General features: G+C 46.8%; 1 protein-coding gene and 1 long non-coding RNA gene across 3 annotated transcripts in view; one reads left to right on the plus strand and one right to left on the minus strand.

Moving 5' to 3' along the window:
* add3a (adducin 3 (gamma) a) overlaps positions 1 to 16,579 on the minus strand; it is a 53,481-nt gene extending 36,902 nt beyond the window's left edge. Inside the window, exons 1-6 of one of the 2 annotated variants that reach the window (XM_035520797.1) lie at positions 16,488 to 16,579; positions 5,669 to 5,705; positions 5,056 to 5,078; positions 4,896 to 4,948; positions 4,542 to 4,649; positions 4,346 to 4,454 (exon numbers count right to left, since the gene is read on the minus strand). The gene's annotated coding sequence lies outside the window, so the exon portion shown is untranslated. The remainder of the gene's footprint in view (positions 1 to 4,345; positions 4,455 to 4,541; positions 4,650 to 4,895; positions 4,949 to 5,055; positions 5,079 to 5,668; positions 5,706 to 16,487) is intronic. The other variant, XM_035520794.1, reaches the window with a different exon arrangement.
* Positions 16,580 to 16,780: 201 nt separating this feature from the next.
* LOC118240460 lies at positions 16,781 to 17,436 on the plus strand. Its single transcript, XR_004775432.1, has 2 exons — positions 16,781 to 17,086; positions 17,290 to 17,436. It is a non-coding gene; the product is annotated as an uncharacterized LOC118240460 (long non-coding RNA).
* Positions 17,437 to 20,847: the final 3,411 nt, after the last annotated feature.

Genomic DNA, 20,847 nt, shown 5'->3' on the forward strand with positions numbered 1-20,847 from the left:
AACTCCCCTCGGCTCAGCTGCATCCAAATCCAGTTCACCAACCCAGCATTCACCAATCTTCCTAAGGGAAGATTTGTAAACACACAAGCCCTTTACTGAGGCCCATGTGCAAGGGATACCACAACAGCAAACATCGGTATCGATTGGACAGTCTCTACATTCTATAGCAACAGGTGCACATGCTGGGATGTCTGATTGGGCTGCTGAGAGCGCCAGGAGTTTACAATCCTACTGACCCCGAGAGACCGTAGGAAGCTGTTGCAGGGGGTGTTTAGGGGGTCTGGGGTCTAGAACTTTTCGCATCCGGAGCTGCAGATACGACAGACGGCAAAACACGCGAAGAAGCGCACGCGCCGCTCCTGCGCTCACACACCTAGTCCGCACCCAAACGCAACCTCCATGGGCAGGTGCGGAGCGAGGCGGTTTTGGAAGGAGCACAAATATTCCAGCTCGGAGTAATCCAATTGCGGCAAGGGGATAAAGGCAATAGAAATGCCTTAGTGCGGACGCTCCCAGGCAGAGCCCGGTTCCACCGCGAGGTCACGTTAGATTGCTGCGTGTAAACGGGAAGATTCATGGGCTTCCAGAGCTGCAGCCAGAGGTGTGGTGAAAAATGAGCTTAAGCCCAGACATGCAGACGCAAAAAGACGCTTGCTGAGCACAGGTGTCAGTATGTTACGTGACTACACTCCTGTCATACTGTGTGTCAAACACACACACACACCCCACCCCAAGCTAGCACATGACATCAAACGCATGGAAACAATTTAAGCTGCACATTGGTCCCACCTTTTTTTTTTTTTTTTTGGATTAGGTGGTTTGGTTTTCAAAGCAGCCATTCAATTCATAGCCCACAGCCACACACTCAACAGCAGCCTCTCCTTCTACAGGTGATGCCCCCCCCCCCCCCCGAGTGCACACATCGGCGTGCCCCTCTGGTCCGCTTCCAGGAAGTGCACTAGAAACCCCCACCGGAGCGCATACCAGCAGGCTAGGCAAGGGGCGGAGCCTAGACGAGCTCACATGTGCGGCAGGGCGAGCGATAACTTCACCAGACTGCACTGCTGCCCTTGTAATGGTGCCATTATACCCACCGTGATCACACCGTGATGAACGCAGCTAACGCATAAAGAGCTCTGAAGCGTCCACATCTCCTGTGACCCTCGTCCCGACCGAGCGTCAGATTTAGGGGTGACGAGGGGGTTACACAGTCCCACAGATGACCCAGGCCTTGGGAGACTGGCAGCCAGACTCAGCCAGACTGATTCTTGGCAGAAAGAGGGAAATTCTTATCTGCACAGCAGATGAGGACGCAACCACAGGCTACTGTAATTCTCGACATAATTTACAGAACGAAGAATCAGTGTGCGTGTGTGTGTGTGTGTAAGAGAGGCACCTTTCAGCGCACCATGTGTACTGTATGGCATGTGTGGATACAGATCAACAGAGCCTCTGGCCTGTGAGAAACGTTTGAGTCAAAAGCAAACAGGAGGCGAGGCGAGGTGGGGGAGGCGGAGAATCTGATGAGGCTGGTAATGTGAGGAGGCCTCCTGGCACTCTCAGCTCTGTCTCAGCTTTGACTTATGCCTCTGGAGGAATTCTGGGTGCCGGGGCGGTGCACTGCAGCGAATCAAACACGAGAGGGGGCGGAGCCGTCGCCGGTGCCAGGGGAGAGTGAGACAGCGGGCTGTTTTTCTGTCAGAAAGACCGCACAGAGCTCCAGAGGGCCGGACATCGCTGAGAGGAGCTGCATTCCTCAGTCTAGGCCTTGCCTGGCAACACCACTGAACACAAACACACACACCACCCCTGCCAGAGTCAGCCCATGATGGAGACAACCCAGGCAGACATTCAGGACATCAGGACTTCACTCGCACACACACACCTCCTTCACTGCATGCAACAGATATTCATAGACACATTCATTCTCTAGCCCTCCGCCTCGTCTCTCTCCAGGCTCCTCCCAATCAGTCCAGAGCCCCTCCCACCAACACTGATGTGATGGGCGAGATGAGGCCCATTCCAGCAGCCAATGAGAGGTCTACGCCACACAGTCTGTGCCATCAAAAAGGTTAAAAGGTCAAAAGGCATCTGCCCCGTGCTGAATGGATTTTTAGTAGGAGTGTGTGCACAAAACCCTAAATAAGAGGAAGAGAACTGGTGTGCTCAGGGCTGTACAGGGCCCCAAACACACACACACACACACACACACGCGCTAACTTTACTAGAGGATTCTTTCATTCAGAAGAAAAGCTCCATGCATAACACACACTCGCTGCACAAAAAACCCTCTTAAACTAAAGTAACCGCATGACAAATCTTGGTCAGTTCAGCTGTTATTCATCAAGGGAACACCCACTGGTTAACACACACAAACAGGCTGGATATTTATTTACACCACACACACACACACACACACACACACACACACACACACACACACACACACACACACACACACACACACACACACGAGAGCGTGAACTGTATTTTGGAGCATTCTGTAAGAGGGAAGTCAATCTATGGATAGGAGTTCAGTGTCCAGGAAGAGAGCAGTCATAGTGCACAACCGTTATCACATTACGAGAGAGAGAACCGAAATGACTAAAGGACCATTGGAGAGAGACTAGACGCCACATGATTTGAGCGAACCCCAAGCTTCTCTCAACTACAACCACACGCCCCGGCTGCTTCCCCCAAACCCCCACACCACTCGTTATCCAGCTGCAGAGTCCCCACCCAGTGCATGAATGTCATCAGCGTCAATAGCAATCAGCAGACAGACAGACCAACCGACCGACCGACCGATAGTGTGTGTGTGTGTATCTGGTTAGTAATCCAGCCTGTGCAGATAGGCTGTTTTCATGAGATTAGCGTCTACAGAGCAGATGGAGATACAGGCACACGCATACACACATTCTCCCGCCTGATGGTGTGTAGGCATGAGAATGTATACACAATATAGCAGTCCTCCCTACAGAGGTTTACCCATGACGGGAACAGGACCCTGCAGATATAGATCGGCACCTTATGAAGCTCAGAGAAACCACAGCCAGAGAGAAGCACCTTGTAGATTAATCTGAGCAGGAGTTTCCACAGAGCTGCCTTCACTCGCACGCGTGCGTGCGTGCGCACCCCCCCCCACACCCACCCACCTACTTTCACCTTCAAGTCTGGCCACATCATTGGGGTCACTGCCTGCATTACAACACCAACGGGGAATTTCTCCGCATGGCTGACAACATGCTATGCACGAAAGCACAGATGAGACCTGAGGCTCCACAAACAAGATCGGGAAGGGGCGGGAGACATGGAGGGACTTTGGGAAGCTCATTATGGACATCCAAGAGAGGACAATCCGGAGATGCTGGCGGCCCATTCTGCTCTGCTCTGGCTGAGGCTGTTAAAAGCTTTAGCAATCACGCGTGGGCGGTTTCCCCTCCAGACTTCTCATTTTCCCAACCGTCCACTGGCTGAGGCACAAAACTCCCAGGCAGGGTTGGAAGGACTCCTACCCTCTACTCCTGGCCCTCTGTCTGTCTGTCACTGGCTGATTCATTCCTTCCACCTCTCTTCTGACTGATCTAAGAAATGCTGAGACAGACAGACAGAGAGAGAGAGAGAGAGAGAGAGAGAGAGAGAGAGAGAGAGAGAGAGAGAGAGAGAGAGGTGTGCCTTTTAGGACACAGACTCTAGCTATTTTTCTGGCTGCAGTGAGATGCCTGGTAACTTGCATCATCGCTTTAGAATTCCACATGAGGAAAAGCAAACGCGTGAAAAAGGGGAAGAAACAAACAAAAAAAAACCCCCTCAAAAACAAAAAAGAAGCGCAGCTCCGCCTCCCTCCTCCGCTCTCATATTTCTGTCTCTGATGGGACCGGGGCCGCTACGCCCCCACCCTCACCCACAGCCAAGCAGTGACAGAGTTTGACCCCTCCCTCCCCCAACTTTAACAACACCGGACGCCAGCGAGCTGATCAGGCCACGCCGAAGCGAGAGAACAAATCACAAACCCACTTTAAATCATGAGCCCGTTTGTTCTGCGAGTTAGCTGGAGATCTGCACGAGTCTGCAGCGTTCTGTTCTCACGTGCGGCGGGAGCTGAGCGGATCGTTTCGGGCGTGGACGCAGGACAGCGGCAGGTTGGAGAGTGCGTGCTGCGCAGTGACGGGGTGAGCCGGGGAATGAAACCCAACCGTAGAAGTATCCCACGGCTCAGGAACCGTAACCGAAGGGTCATTCAACAGGCAGTACACCTCGCACATGAAGACGCGCGCACATCCACAGGTGCCAGGCGTTTTCTTGGCGAGCAGCCATGCATGAATCAAGTAAATCGGATTCGTACCCTTCCACCTTGGCGGGAGCTATGCTCTGCAGCCAGTCGGATCTGTTCATATCTGTTCCGCGCCAGACCATAGAGCTGAGCAGGAACCATAAAAATCCAGTGAAACCTGCTGGGATAACAAACAATAAATTACACCTCTCCATTCCGACTGCCATATAAACCAGCTCGTTGGCTCTGGGCTTGGACTGGTACTTACTGAGCCTCCCAAGGGGCACCATAAAGACAGGGGGCGGGGACAAAACCAAGCAGCTGGGTCAGAGAGAGGAGTGCTCCTTCCTGACTGCTAAGCCATGCTAACGCAGATCTGTAATGCATGAGCCATCACTCTCCGGTTCAGGAGGAGAGAGAGCAATCAAAGTGGTACTGATGGAAATAACTCAGAAAGTTTGTAAAAAGCCAGAGATCATTTGAAGTGCCATTAGATCTTTTCATGCAGTGTAAATCATCTTGCCAGCTCAACAACACTTAATCCAAGATGTGCGTGTGTGCGTGTGCGTGTGTGTGAGAGGGAGAGAATCCAAAAAGCAGACAAGTGAATCATGACACTGACTCAGCGCTCTGTTCTGTCCTCAAGCACCACCAGCATTCCTGCAACATCCGCATCTAATGATTAGGGGGGAATAATGCATTGTTTGTAACTTGTTATTACAATTCTTATGTTCAAATAAACTTCAAAGCACCCCAACCCTTTAATTTGTGGGCATCCTCACCAAACTCACTCCAGGTGGGTGTGCTGATCAATTGGCATGAAACCCAAAAAAAAAAAAAAAAAAGTGAAAAACAAGCAAATAATTTATCTAGATGATACAGACCAAGGTTCAACTACCATCCCTGCAAAGATGCACCAATGCGATTTAATATATGCAAAGCATATGACAGTCAGTCACAATCTTGCATACAACACGTGTCTGCAAACACACTGAGGCCCTGCAGACAATTGGTGCATTCTCAATCCACAGTTTGGACTTTTCATGTTTGGGGCCACTTGTATGAAAACCAGTGAGTCCATTAAACCTTTACTGTCGTTCTTAGCAACCATCATACACTAAAACCTGAGGCCAGAACTGAGACCACATACACACTACATCGTGGTTCACCATCACTGAACCGAACCAGCTTCAAATCTCCAATGGTCAAGTCTGAAGCAGCTTTACGGCAGAACACCTCGGTACGTACGCGCGCACACACGCACATACCCACCCACCCACCCACCCCTCAGCCAGTGTGAAGAACAGGGTCTGTCTGGGACCAGGTCCAACACTTATGGGCCTAATTGTTCTGCTTTGGACTAGAGAGAAAAGCTGACCTTGGGTCAGGCCTTACCTGCTGAGAGGGGGCGGCAATTCCACTGCTGTCTCACCTGCAACCAAGCAAACACAAACCAATATATAAGCACAAACAAACAAACAAACAAAAACAAACAAGGAAAGAAATGTAGTCAGTTCACAAGGGGTTCAGATCTCTGAGGTCAAAACCATCAATCAATCTCTGAGGTCAATTTACAAATCACATATCCACAGGAGTAATATAGCATGAATGAATAATTGGTGAGAAATGTGTGCTGATGCTTTAAATGCCGTGTTGGCAATGGAAACGTGATCTTCTTCACCCATGTACAACAATTTTTGGAGTCTTACTGGCCAGAGAGGATCATCAACAACAACAACGACGATCAGGGGAAAGGTGGAATTTCCACCCGATCATATGGCTCTGTAGTGGAATGTTCAAAATGGAAGGAAGCCTCGTCTCCCTCCCAGTCTGAGCTGCCTTGCACCACGTTATCTGTCCAAGGCTGTGGAATGCTAGACATGGAAGCTAGAAGCAAGCACTTCAGAACATGAAGTACAAACATGGAGACAAGATGCCACACATGGGTTCGGAATAAGCACTTTAGGGACAGGAAACCTTGTGTGCGCGCACGTTAGAGAGGTAGTGTCTATGACCCACTAGTTTCGAAGATAAAAGAAGTAGGAAAGATATCCAGAACATTCCTTCTAGCACTCCGACTCAAGGCTCCCCATCCCTCTACATCTTCAGGTTTACAGTTCAGTCCTGCAGTTTCTGTTACTTTTCACCAAATTTCCAAATTTTCCCCCCGTTTTTATTATTTGCTGATTTATTTCTCTCTAACTGCTGTTTAATGGATGTGAAGTCTTTAGACAAACATAAGTAAAGACTTTTAACTGAAGCTCTCAGTATTAATTTGCAAACTGAAAATAACTGCTTTCCAGGGCAGTGTAAACAAGTGTAAACTGGGTGCAGTTTGACTAACACTTTGAAGTTCCTGTGAATGCACTTCATGGTTCGTCTGGCCCAAGATCTGCCGTATTCCACAGCGACAGTGTGGACGTTGCACATAGCAACGCACGTCTGTCACGCTTGCTTTCCACAGCAGGCGAGACAATTAAAGTGAACAACTGAACAGTTAGTGTGTCAAAAAAAGTCCACTTTTCAGTATAATGCCACATATGTTTAGGAATTCTGTTTTCATCAGGCTATTCTGCAAAATGGCTCATCTCCATATGGCCCCTAGTGAGAGCCAAGGCCAGTTCTAGATCGCTGATCTAATCCAGTCGATCCATTTCTGTTTTAATGACTATAAACCCACAGCTGGACTCAGCTGACCGTGGAGCAGAAGTCTCAGATATGAGCACGATAGCACCGGACTACAGAAGAGCCATCGGTATCCACAGGGTGTTTGGATGGAGGCCAGGATTCCCTCCCTCTGCTCCCAGTCTGTAAGCACTTCTCTGGGTTAAACCCCCACCACACACACCCACACACACGATAACCATTTCGTCATCTGCTCAAAAACATCTGTGTAAACACGCTGTGCAGGGCCATAATGGCCAAGATGGGCGTCACTGTTATTCTGCAACAAAAGTACATGAAATCCAGGCTTCAAAGACAAGGAGGCAGCGCTGAGTCCCTGGAGTCAAACACTCACAAGACTCCATATTCAGGCGAGCTGATTTGAGTCACAAATCAAACAGCGGTAAGAGCTGTTCTGGGGTTGTTTGGTGGTTTGGGAGCATCATAAATCAGAGAGGAAATCTTATTTGGATCAGCGCTCATACCTGCACTGCATTCAATGGCATGAGAGAGACAGCGAGGAAGAGCAGACATTTCCAGCACTGCTCTGCAAGTATCTCTTAAAAGTCACATGGTTGCAGCGGTCAGAAGCATTTTTTAAAAATGCTGACGTATAAATATTATTAAAGCATAAGACTTCTGATTGGCTGAACCAAAAAAAGAACTGCCGAATGAGATCGATTTGGATGCTGGAGTTCGGACAGTCGGGAAGCCGTGGTCAGGTGCGATTAGATAATCCTTTCGCTTACATAAGAGCTGCTGACCAGTGTTGTGACAGCTAATGTCGCTGGGTTTCCGTTGTGCCAATTAGGCAAGAACGCAACCGGCACAAAGCGCATTTCTACTTTTATAGAATCAACCGCAGTCAGAATCGGCGGAGATTACTGGCGTTTGATGGCATGCGGATCAAATATGCCCTCGACTAGCCACAAAACACTTACGGTATGGCGGAACACTAGCTAACGCTTCAGTCGCGCACAAACGGCTACAGGTAAGGCCCACGTTACGCGTCCCGCAGTGTATGGAGGTGCTCGGTCAGGCGCGTATAAAAACAACGGTCTTCTGGGACATACGTGCTCACAAAACCACTCAGCTAACGAAGGTCTTTAAAACAGCCGCAGCATTCCTCAGGTTTGGAGACTGCAATGTTCTTCTCCAACATCAAAATTAAAACAACCGCTGCACTTTAGGGCAAATCGCACCAAAAGACGCAGGCATCAAGACGGCCTGGCAACCTCTCCGACGGAGTAGGTAACGGCGTCCCGTCACAGCGTGGCTAATTGCGCGTTTGTTAAGGTTGCTCATAAATGTTTGCTCATAAATGTTTGAGATCCTGCAGATAAATTGAATCCAGAGACTATCCGTCAAAGAGCAGAGGGGAAGTCCGCTGAGCCGAGGTGGGTAGATGCCAAGTATGTTTTCACTAAAACGCTTCAATACGAATCTCTCCCACTCGCACTTAAAAGCCATCCAACAACTTGAGAAAAGCGCAGGTAACATGTCAGTCCCACAGACGGCCTTCGCTTTCGATCGCATCCACAAACCATTCTGGCAACGACGACATCTATAGGAGGAAATGTGTAGGTCAAATCCAAAATGTCCCAGACCAGATCCGGGGGGTTATTACGCGTAAACGACACAACAAACAAATGCAACAAAGAATGAGTGTTTAAAGGATGTCGCTTCAGTGCTTGAATAAAACGACCTTCCATAGCACGGGTTGCGTGCGTGTTTTGGTGAGGTGTGTGTATTCTCTTCAGTGGCCTCTAAAAGCCTCTAATCTCTTTTCTGTTGACTCTGCTTAAAGGAGGAACATCTTGACTAACAGCAGCATGCATATGCCAGATACAGACAGACAGTCACAGCACGCAGTGACCCAAAAATCAAACAGACGGGCGCTAACGCAGGTCGAACCCCAGAGAGCACGGACGCCACGGACCCTGATGCGGCCAGCTGTGTACGCTCATGTCTTTCCGGCCTCAAACAAGTTGTCCGGAAAAAAGGGGGCTGTGCTATTATGGAAAAGGCTTTAATCCTGTTTCGCCCCCTGTAACAGCCACCAGCTGCAACGAGTCAGGTCACCCTGCACTGGGGAGGAAACGGACCTCTACACTTCCACCGACGGAGCCTCCTCATACTCACACAGGAGAAGGAAGAGTCCCGCACACACACTCTTGAACCTGACCTGACCTTTCCAAACAAACTGTGTGAGGTTTGCTGCATCAAGCATATCCAAGCCACTCTGGCGAGGGGTTCTTTGCCGTCCTGTTTGTTGTACTGTTTATCTATTGTTAAAGAGATTAGACAAATAATAAAATCTGAATTTCAGCCTCACGGACCACCTCGTGGTTAAACCTCAGGAAGAGTCGCTCACTTGTATACATAAGTGCAGCTTGCAGGAGACACAAAAGCTCCATGTTAATAAAACTTCCTCCATGTTAACGAACCTACACAAATTGAAGCCAGAAACTGTAGTCAGGGAAAAGGTCAACGTCTGAAGCTGTAAACACAGAGTGACCTTTGTAATAAGTGCTCATCTCGGCCCAGCACAACAACACAACATGCAGTTGTGTTTAATTCCCTTTCTGCATGGCTTCTCTCTGCAACGTGGCCCGGACAAAGGCCAAACGCCACTTGTGGGCAGCCACTTGGTGCCCGACAGAAGGGTCCACACCCCACACAGTGGGGTTCCTGGCTCCGAGTGTCTCTGAAGATCAAAGGCGTTTTTAAACATGCCAGTGACGCATGATCCCAGCAGGACACGAGGAGATCTTTGTTGCTGGTAGCAGGTCCACACCTTTCAGGCGACACGGCCCCAGACGGCAGACTGGGTCACCTCTGCCTGCAACGCTACAGAGAACATGAGGGGAATGTTCTACTGCTATAGGAAAGGTCCAGAACAACAGATGAATGATGACTGCTGAAGTCTGATCTATGGGTAGTGCTTATTGCTGACAGGGAGGCTTAGCTTAAACGTTGCCCTCTCTCCCTGCTGCTCCAACACAGTGAGACTGATGTGCTTTGCAAACGTTCGGCCTGCGGAAATGCTCCCTCGCTCCCTTTTTTGACCCCCCAGTGTAACTTTTTTTTTTTTTTTTTAAATATCAGCTCTAGGGACGCCACGTGATCGAAACCTCCCGGCAGAACTGTCCGGAAGGCTTCTATCACCTCGGAGACAAACAGTCGGCATCACCGGGTCAGCTCTTTCCTCTTGTTTCTCAAGCACAGCATCGCATCGTGGTTGTAGCAGTGGATTTTCCTGCCTTGAAAACATCAAATAAGATGACCTAGAGACAGTGTGACCCCCCCCCCCCCCCCACACACACACACTTCAAAACAGCTGTCACACACACACAGGCTCCTTACAAAAGGTTAACACTAGCCCTTCAGCATCCAGAGAGCATTACTGTCCTTCCTCAATGCAAAAACAAGGACACTTCCTGTCCATCCAATCTTAGTGGAAGAGGAAATGAAATCTGTTTCCTATTCCTGTGGTCACTGTGGACAAATGTGTGTGATGGACCCTCTCAGGAGCACATACTCTTAATGGTCACTCTCTTATACACTTACACACACACACACACACACACACACACACCCACCCTTAGTGGAAACAGTGATGGTGTTGGGACTGTGCTCAGATAAGCCTGTGACCCACAGCCCAAGGGTATCTGTGTGTGTATCCCAAGATGACTAGTGATACACACACCACACACTATTGCCATTAGTTAGTTTCCCTTATATTTAAAAACAATGGTGAACTTGTGACATGGGTCTAGATTGGCCTGCATTACTGTTACTAAAATTGTTGGGCATGTTGGATCATATCAGTGTTGTAATTCATGTAAACATCCAAACAGTCATGTGGAACGCCCGAGTCTCCTCAAGAAACTCACAGCAAGCCAGCCTGCGTGCGTGCGTGCATGCGCGCACACACACACACTTTGTTAAAGGGCTCTATTGCAAGATTGATTTCGAAGATTTCTGTACAGCAAAGGCCAGTATCAGGATACATTGTGCCCCCTTAACTCTGAAAGCCAGATTTTGTGCTGCAGTGTAACATTTCACAAGTGAACCCAGGTGAGACAGCAGCATTCGAGGCTTGGTGAACGGCTCAGGCTGCATGCATGGATCGGCTTTCAGCAGCGCCACACTCCTCTCGCGCATGGCACAGAAGAACGTCAAACCAGAGTCTGATTTACCGTGGAGAAGTGAAAGCAAGATTATGGGTTCACACAAAACCCCTCAGGGTGTGTGTCGGGGTGTGTGTGAGACAGTGAGAAAATGAACACTTTAGGAGTGTTACTGGCAGAGAGCGAGAAAGAAGAAAGAAACAGAAAAGAAAACCAAAGATGGTACAGCTATGGAGACAAACATGCGGGCCTCTTGGATATCTCCTGCAACACATCGCCATGGGCGTCTGGGACATCATACAGCTGGAGAGGTGAAAACTTCACCTGAGCTTCAGCAGAAGGCTGCGCGGACGCTAAACGCTGAAGTTCTGGAGGGTGAAGCAGGTGGAGAGAGTAAAGGGGTTTTAATTGGCAAAAGGTGTAGAACTACACCCATTGAGGTACAATCTGACTTTTTGATTCTTTATGTTTACAATGTGTGTTGATTCTGCCGAGCTGGTGATTCACTATGCGGGTTGGATTGAGTAGTCATTTTTATTTGAAAACAAATGACTGTATTTTGTGGCACAAGGAAGTGCTGCTTTTTCACACACATGCCCACAAACCTCTACGAACACAGCATCCGTATGGGTGTCATAACAGTGGTCTGTGGTTACAGTCAGTAGCTTTATATGGTGCACACGTTTAAGAAGTGTGTGTGTGTGTGTGGGGGGGGGGGGGATCTGCTAATAGTGGAATATTTGGGGGGGGGGGGGTGACGCATGTTTGGGCAGAAGCTGGAAAACAGTCCCAGCTGAGCATCAGCGTGTCGGAGGTCTGGGGATCCCATTTCAGCTTACAGTGGTAAAGCTGATCTGGCCCCACCTCTGAACATGAGCATCGCACAGGGTGTGTGACACTGACACACACACACACACACACACACACACACACACACACACACTTTGGAAAGAGGAACAGGATGCCGGTGCAAGGTGACCCGTGCATATTTACATTTATCTATGCAGTGTCAGACCGTCTACAGTGCCAACCATGTCTGCCGTGTACGCTTGCATCCACAGCGTTTGGCAGACGCCCTTATCCAGAGTGACTTACATACGTCTTCAGAATTATGGATCATACACACTCCATGGGAACTGAACCCATGACCTTGGCGATTCCAGCCCTAGCAGGTGAGCTACAGGAATGTACGCTCCACCAGACTCGTCACACTCAAACGCCCAGCTCCACCTTTCCATCTCCAGTTTTACAACTCGCACACACTTCCGGCAGCCCAGGGCCAGAATTCGCAGTGGCAAAATCCCGGGCCTCCAACGGAATCCGAAACACATCCCGAGTCCGTTTTTGCTGAAGCGGGTGGGACGGACGTGCTCCGGGCCCAGGAAGGTGAGCCCCCTGTGGTCTGAGCAGCTAGGCCTGGAGGAGGCCGGTCTAAGGGGATCTCAGCGGCGTGGGTCACTGGCTACAGCTGGTTAGTTGCTGAGCACTGAATCGTTGCAAACAGGAACCAAAAGTAGGGTGGGACACTGTCAAGCATGCGAGCCATTATTGAGAGAGAGAGAGAGAGAGAGAGAGAGCGCCTGTTTCATAAGTGATGCAGCACATTTCCTCACAGGACGGATTCAACATACACACCCTTCATTAGTCAGAGGGTCACTCAAATGCGAGTGAGCGCACACGCACGCACACACAGACCTGAACCACCAAAACAAGAGTGTAAGCTAGGAAATCTGGCCTGTGTGCCACAGGGCTGAGGCTGGATGCGCCGTGGCCATGGAGACCAGGCTAACCCTGCTACATTCACCCCACTGACATGTTTATGCTCTTCATTTAAATACCACAAAGATGTGACTTCATGAAGAGAGAGAACTGAAAAGCCATGTTCTTGGCAGGCTTACAGACCATACATCTCTCCTTCTCCCTCTCTCTCTCTCACACAAACACAAAGTGCGAAAGAGAGAGAGAGAGCAGTCAGCCTGGAGCACTTCTCCACAGACCCTCCAGTGCTCTCTGACTCGGAACAGCTCCGCATGCAGTCTGGCTTTCCCTGTCCAGCTCATCACACACACACACACACACACACACACACACACACACACACACACACACACACACACACACACGCTCTCATCCACAGACTTTTAACACCCTCTGTCTTTTCACAAGTCTAGATATATGCAACTGGATTTGGTGGGTTTTAACAAATGCACACAAACCATTGCCCAATTTAAAAAAAAAACAAAAAAACAAAACACCAAGTCTGATTACGATATTGTAAAGCCTTAAAAAAACATTTTTTTAACTTTTCATTTTTGTATTTTATTCAAAACAGAGGACTGTTGCTCAGTGTAGCTCAAGATGTGAAGTGCTCCAGCTAGAACACAAAAGTGGCAAGAATTTGCTTATAATACACAATTCAAAAGAGAAAAATGATAGAGAAACAGAGAGAGAGAGAGAGAGAGCGCAAGCGAGCCCCAGCTGGAAGTCATTTTGTTGCTTGCAGCAGACGTGAGATGAAAGTCATTGAACCTCTGAACTGGAGTGCATTTAGCAGTGAGTGTGTGTGCACGTGAGAGCGCTTGCATGTGTTTGTATGCATATACCACACGTCACCATGGTCCTAAATCCAAAAACACTTAAACCATGAAACTACTTCAAAGCTCTCCTCTTAACCACATTAAATACTGAACAAACAAAAACACATTAGCCAATACAGTACTAATAAACATCTTTAGTAACACGAACATCTTTAATTAAAAATTTCTCCTCATTTCCCTTCCTGCACTTGGTTACTCAAATATAGCATCAGTATAGGAAATTGACAGTTTGGATAAAGAAAATGTTTGGTTTTCCAGCCTCTCACTCAGGTAACCATGGCAAAGGCTTTCTAATATATATGCAAATGGTCTCAACCTCAAGGAATGTCAGTGGTCGAGAAAAAAGTCCCATGAAGGACAGGGGGCGGGGCAAAGCAGCTGAGGAGGTGTGGCCACACCTACACCTCATACAGCACGAGCTCAGGAATGGTCAAGATGGTGGCAGTGGGTGGTGCCACCCTGCTCCATCTTCACATTACACTCAACACAACTACAACTACAGGGGCATGCCGATACTCAACAGCAGAGTCAGCATCCGCCCGATATGCCACGCTACACTGATACCCGTGTGTGGCTTCAGCATCAGGCTGATGCAGTCAGCAAAGACCGTACAGTCTGCATTGTTTACGATATCTTCCTGATATAACAGCCACGCCCAAGTTACCCTGTATTATCCCTCAAACATCAGGACACACCATACATGGGAAAACCACGAGTGTTCGTTCCTCCAAGTGTTCAGGAAGGAGTGCCGATTTTGGACATGAGGCCAAATTTCTAAAGCAGCTCAGTGCTGGAATTGATCTACTAAAGTCATTCTTGACTACAGCACAGGAAACAGTGAAAGGCAAACACTGACCCCAGACCAGTAAGACCTTTTCTAATACTTGCCCAGATTTGAGGCAAACACCCACCCACACCCCCAGCTCTGCTCAATACTCCCTAGCATACATTGCCAAAAGGGGAACACTGGAATGTTCAGAACACAGCCGAAATGGGCCACGGTGTGGTCCTAAAGCAGGAAGCCCACTATAACACCTCCGCCTGCTGCTCCATGTCCAAGTGGTCCGAAATCATTCCCAAATACAGGAAACAGCAATCGAACACAGATGGAGCACCAAGGCCAATGAGAGAAATGTAGAATAATAACCCCTCCACCCTAATGCGCACAGCCTCATAACAAAAGAAAACTTTCCATTCCAGAACATTCTAGCAGTGAGAGTGTCATGGAGAGGCTGTGAGCATGTGTTTCTGATAATCCTGACAAACAGGGCCAAAGCAGTGACGACAGTCATGCTGTCTTCCTGGACAAGTTCAAATAAAGGGTTGACGCGTCCCCGAGAACTTCATACTCATCACCTTTTTGTCTCCCCCTCTCTGCAGGAGCCTTTACAGCGGGCAAAATGCCTTAGTCACCACTGCAGTGTGCAGGATTTTTCAGCTCTGCCGAATTGGTCCATGCATGTGCCAAAGTTCCTGGCCCTTCCTTCGCTGGATTCGGCGAGACGTTCTCGTTTCTTGCTAACTTTAGACACGGGGCTCACAGCACGAGTGCAAGCCTAGAGGTGCTGCCGCCATCACTTGTTGAGTTCTTAAGAAAAACGAGAGTCAGGAAGAGAAAAGGAGGAGTGAGTAAGAACTTGTACTTTCCTCCCCAAGGGTTAGAGCACAGGCCGAGACACACCCCTGTCCCGTGTGAGTGAGTGAGTCTAATCTCCTTCTGTTCCACACACACAGCTCATGCCTTCTTAAGCATTACCACCGAGTGCCTTAATCAACTCCACTAGAGCACTATGACATTCGTGAACAAATGCCAGCAAATTATATTAATCACAACCCTGGAACAGATATCCCAAAGTCAAATCGATTTTGTCTTGGCAACTCTGTAGTACACTGGCCCAAATTTCCATTATCTCAGAGCAGCACTTGTTCAGCCATGACTCTAACAACACATTTTTTCCCCGAATATCTGTGCAGTGTAAGGAAAACATGTCATCTTTGCGCTCTAAAAGAAAACCCGAGTCCTGGGAAGTGTTGCCAGCACTGACTCAGACCAGACGTGTAACACAGTCTGTCTTCGCTCAGGTGATCTGGATGTGACGGCGGGGTCTCCAACCTCGAACGCTCGGCCCTTCACAGACTGTGTAAAACAGTCAAGCTCCGCTTTCTTATCTCAAATCACAAACTCATTTAAGTTTGTTTTTTAAAAGCTGTCGAAACAGTGCTCGCGCCCCATCACAATATTTTGAACATTTCACCGCTTAAGGAAATAAACAAACGACGGCTCTTTCGTAAACGCGTCTGTGATTAAGGGACCCAGCGAGACCCCAGCGAGACCCTGCAGAGCACCGGCGTCCACCGCGCGCGTTCTGCGGCGCCCGTTCCTCGGCCCGCTCGTGACCAACTTTGCGCACTCGTTACAAACGGAGGCTGCAACGACGGTACAGGAGATACGTCTTTCAAAGCCCGAAACGCAGGCGCCTATTGCCATGGGCCGCTGCGTGTGCGCGCTTCGCCTGCACCAAAGAAAAGCAAAGCAAAGCAAATCACAACAAGTTGCTATGATTACAACGCCGCTGTGCAAACTAAAGCATTTGGAAATATTCCCGACAAGATTTAAATCTGTCAGCAGCATTTATATTAGCGTCCTGCGTCGGATCAATCCACCGCGCATTAAGATCTGTAGCTAAGGGTTTAAAGAAACTTGTTAATTCGAAGTTCTCTTTCTTTCACGTAGAAGCGGGAGCACAAGATCAAGACATCGATCGCGATGTCACCCAATTCAGGAAAAAAGAAAAAAAAAACGTATTATAATCCGATTACCTGAAACGCCTTAAAGAGCTGTGAAGCCGTCAATCTGTTACCCTCGCTCAATCCACGCGCGGGCGAACCGAGTGCCCCAGGCTGCGCGAGGACGTTTTTGAACCGCAGATCCCACGAGTCTCGGCAGCCCAGGCCAAATCTCGCGATACTCTGCCCGGGGAATTTCGCAGATCTGTACGGCAAATACGTGAGCTGGAGTGGACAGCTGCAGGCGCATCCGCATGCCGTGCGAATCAGACGTGCGCACAGCGCCGGTGTTCGGCTGCAGGTGGAGCAAAAGATCGCAGCGGCCGAGCGGTGCATCAGCGTGCACGTAAAAGTGCACGGTAAATCTCATTATCAACCCAATAACAGCTAAATCGGATAATGTAGATTCATAAGAGCAATCGACTCGTTTTTTTGTTTTGTTTTGTTTTTTACATGAAACCTTCAGACACGTGTCTGGAGTCGCGGAAATTCGACGCATGAGTGTAGAGATGGACACACGTGGTTGTTTTAAATGTGCTTTTGATATTCGTACCACACCTTGGAGTTGCTGAAAACGTCGCAGCCGTGAAAAGACGAAGGCGGCTCGTACGCTGTTTTAATGGCAGTGAAAGGTGCAGAAGTGTTTCTCACCACCGTAGCCTCTGGTCCAGTCAAGACGAGCTGATGGTGTACAACTGCGGTGACATTTAATGCAACTGCTCATAATGTTCAATTTGCGTTTACTAAAAACGTCATGCTACAGACCTGACAAGAAAACGACTATTTAATTACTCAAATTCTCTGCATTTCAGTTTATCAAGCTTCTGTTTTTCAGACTGGATTTAACCGCAGCGCAGAGTATCGCTGTTAAAGCTGCTTTAGAGGAGGAGGACGACGGCGATGATGATGCAGTTACTATAGAAATGTCCTCATATCAGTTGATGATTTCACTATATTCAACTAATAAAATGTTTCGCTTGATTGTAGTAATCATTTATACAGTAAGATTAGAGTTGAACGGCTGACGATGTTTGCAAATTAATAACATGAAAAGACAAACTTGTTAGAAAATATCGCCCTCTAGTGACAATATTACACCATAAAACAATTTCTGTTTCTGGTCGAAGGTCCACTAGACTGGAACATCCAGATATTCACTACAAAGAGAGAACAAGAAGCTAAATAAATGTGACCTTCGGCGACAACAAGTCACAGCTAGTCCTGGCACAGAATGATATCCACGTTAAATTCGCTGAAGTTGCATGTTTGTGCTTGTTTGCTGCTTATAGCAAAGTAGTTAAATAACAGTCTAATTATGTTAGACTCTTAAGTACCATGGATTGTCATGTTTCTCCTTTTTGCGGTGGATAAATGCAAATTTTGGTGGAATTTCTAGAAAATCGGATTACTAATCTATGACTGGGGAAAAAAACATCTGATTTTGACCATTGTTCTGTTCTCCCTCCCAGGTCATCACGGGGCACCTCTTCAGAGTATAATTAGGGTCAGAAATAGCTCTTGTGAAGACCCCATGACCAAAGAGGCTCTATAAATAGCCTAAAGCAACCCCCCTACCCGCACACACAATGGCACAAATGGTGGGAAAGAAGCAAAAAAGAGATAAAACCTGTTTGTTTGCTTTTTTTATTTGCGCAAGTTGTAGTGTCCTGTTGGACCAATGTTGATAAACTATGATTCAGCAAAGAGAAAGCTGCAAGAAAAGGTGTTCATTGCTTCCATTAAACCATTACCTTCAGTTAACAAGTGTTCTTTAATAACTGCTGGGAAATTAACCACTTCTTTTGTACAATTCCTAAAATATGGATTTTCTAAAGCACTAATTCTTTGAAATTAAACACATTTCCCAATGGATTTACTAAGGTCCTAAACATAACGCGTTAAGATTTTTGAGTTTTCTCAACAACAGTTTTTGTAATCTTAATTAGAAATATTTTATTCATTTGTTTAAAGGAGCAATAAGTAATTTTTAACTACCAAAATTTAGCCAAAGACATTTATGAAAGTGATTGTTTATTTATTTATTTTGTTTACATTTACGGCATTTAGCAGACGCTCTTCTCCAGAGTGACTTACAAAAATGCTTTGTCATTTACTCATAGAATGTATCCTAGCCAGAACAGTAGGATAGAGCCCAAGATACCAATTATACCAATAAACTAGAATACTGTTGAAATACAGGTATCAGTGCTTATTCCTAGAAGTACAAAATACATATAAGCTCTATCTCAGACAATAATAAGTGCAAAAAACAAGTACTAGAGTTTGTTAGTCAACATCAGTGCAATAAACAATACCCTACAATAAGTATTTTAGTTAATTAACACAGGTGCAGGGTCAGTAGTCATTTAAATATTCCATGAATAGATGGGTCTTTAATCTGTATTTGAAGACTGCAAGGCACTCTGCTGTCCAGACAGCAAGTGGAAGTTCATTCCATCATCTGGGAGCCAGGACAGAGAATAGTCTTGATGATTGTCTTCCATGAGACTTGAAGCATGGTATTTCAAGCTGAGCTAAACTTGAGGTTCGAAGTACTCCAGGTACGGATCGGGTTTGACCATTGACCTCATGTATGGAGGAGCTGGTCCATTTTTGACTTTGTAGGTGAGCACTAAGATTTTAAATCTGATGCGTGTAGCTACTGGAAACCAATGAAGGGAGTGACGTGTGAACTTGGGAAGGCTGAAGACCAGTCGTGCTGCTGCATTCTGGACAAGCTGTAGAGGTCTGATGGCTCTTAGAAGAAGACCAGCAAGTAGCGAGTTGCAGTAGTCTAGCTTTTAGATTACAAGAGACTGCACAAGCACCTGGGCAGCTTCCAGTGAGAGAAAGGGTTGAATCCTTCGTATCTTACAAAGGAGAAATCTGCAAGACCGGATCAGACTTGAAACATGAGCCGAGACTTTTTTTTTCTAGAAAGCGATGCTACCATGCTTTGTAGTACTCAAACGAATCAGTTTATGCTACATAAAGTGGGTTTCGCATATGGAGCCAATCATGTTTAAAACATGTTAGTAAAGAATCTGAATCATTCAGGCCACTAGGTGTCAGTATAATGGTTGTTTCACAATAGGAAGTATCACTTATTGCTCCTTTAAACAACATAGATTTGTTTGTTCAATCAATGTTAATTTAACTTCAAGATATTAAGAAATCTTGTTAAGACAAATACAAAATTCTTGTTCAGCCAATATATATTTTTATTACATGAACTGAACAAATAACTTTCTGTAGCAAAACAAGAGATCACAAAATGACCTGGTAGCATTTCCATGTGGTGTTTTTATATGCTAGGAGACAAATCATGTGTGAAACAATCAGTGCAATAGCTGAGCATTTTGGCTTTGAAACCTCAGAGTACCAATGACAGATTCAGACAGCCCTAAAGAACCAATCCTGAAAACTTGGGGGGTAGTGCTTTCCATATAATTAGCAAAGTGTCACTGATTTCAAACTATGTCAGAGAAGTGTTATTTTTGATGGCAAGACTGGTAAAGGTACAAATGTGAGCCTTCAAATATTTCCAAAGGATCTGAAAGTCAGAGAGAAACAGGTGCAAATTGTTTGGAAAAATCTGAATGTCCCCACCAAACTTCCCTAGAAAACTGATTTGCGGATCTCATTTTACAGAGGACCGTTTGAAATGTTTGTTTAAAAATATATATATATTGCCACAAAACAATATTGAAGCCTGGCGCTGTTCCATCTATTTCTCCTGGGGCCACAGCGAGTACGAGCCAACATGTCAGTCAACCAGTAGGTTTATTCTTCTTGTGGTTTAGCCTATGATTGTGCGCAGCTACAGTGTGCTGGATAACATTTGAAAACCTTTCCCTGCCAAGTTACATAATGATTCATGTCAAATGCTGACTGCACATTTATGGTTTGGGGATGTTGACAAAGAGAATTAGGGCAAATGTTACTCAAGACAGTGTGTCAGATATCTTAGATGTTGAATCAATTATGGAAATATTCATTATGATAATTCTAACAAGGAAAATTACTAATGACTCATTTTAAAGTCTGTCATATGCTGTGAATGTAAATCTAGTTTAAATGTTGCCCCACTTCAAGGCAGGGCCAACTGTTCATAAACCTGTTTCATAAGATATTTTTTATGCAAGATATTTTTTCTAGAGAACATTTAAGGATAAGCCTCACCCCAGACACTAAAAGGGAGCAACACCATTCCAACAGCATTCAGGCACTGAGTAAATGGTACAGTAAACGGCTTCTACTACACAGGCAACAAATTCATACCTACTCTTATATATTAATATAGTGTGTAACCCTACCACTGAGTTCAAAATATAGTGTTATATAGTGGCCGGTTTCCAGCAGAATATTTCTAATCACAGATACACAATTTCCA

This window comes from Electrophorus electricus, chromosome 21, assembly GCF_013358815.1.
Source record: "Electrophorus electricus isolate fEleEle1 chromosome 21, fEleEle1.pri, whole genome shotgun sequence".
NCBI lineage: Eukaryota > Metazoa > Chordata > Actinopteri > Gymnotiformes > Gymnotidae > Electrophorus > Electrophorus electricus.